The sequence below is a fragment of the Apis dorsata genome, unplaced genomic scaffold, assembly GCF_000469605.1.
Source record: "Apis dorsata unplaced genomic scaffold, Apis dorsata 1.3 scaffold_3, whole genome shotgun sequence".
In the NCBI taxonomy this organism is placed as follows: Eukaryota; Metazoa; Arthropoda; class Insecta; order Hymenoptera; family Apidae; genus Apis; species Apis dorsata.
In genome coordinates this window covers 46,678-47,329 of record NW_006263306.1, presented here as the reverse complement: position 1 = coordinate 47,329, position 652 = coordinate 46,678, and positions in this window count along the sequence as shown.

Here is a 652-nt window from a genome sequence, read left to right as displayed (position 1 = left end):
GGATTCGACCCAACAACGCCTCCTCCCTCGCCTCGATCGAGTGCATATTCAATTCTTTTTTTTTTTTGAGAGAGAGAGAGAGAGAGAGAGAGAGAGTTTCTATTTTTCTTTGTGCATGAAAGGTGAAAGTAATAGTCAAGCGACGATTAATCATTATAAGAGAAAAGAATTCGAGAAATATTAAGAAGAATCTGACGATAATTGTAGGTGACACGCATGTCCCGGACTCGACCCAACAACGCCTCCTCCCTCGCCTCGATCGAGTGCATATTCAATTCTTTTTTTTGAGAGAGAGAGAGAGAGAGAGAGTTTCTATTTTTCTTTGTGCGTGAAAGTAATGGTCAAGCGACGCTTAATCATTATAACAGGAAAGAATTCGAGAAATATTAAGAAGAATCTGACGATAATTGTAGGTGACCCGCATGTCCCGGACTCGACCCAACAACGCCTCCTCCCTCGCCTCGATCGAGTGCATATTCAATTCTTTTTTTTTAAAGAGAGAGAGAGAGAGAGAGAGAGAGAGTTTCTATTTTTCTTTGTGCGTGAAAGTAATGGTCAAGCGACGCTTAATCATTATAACAGGAAAGAATTCGAGAAATGTTAAGAAGAATCTGACGATAATTGTAGGTGACACGCATGTCCCGGACTCGAT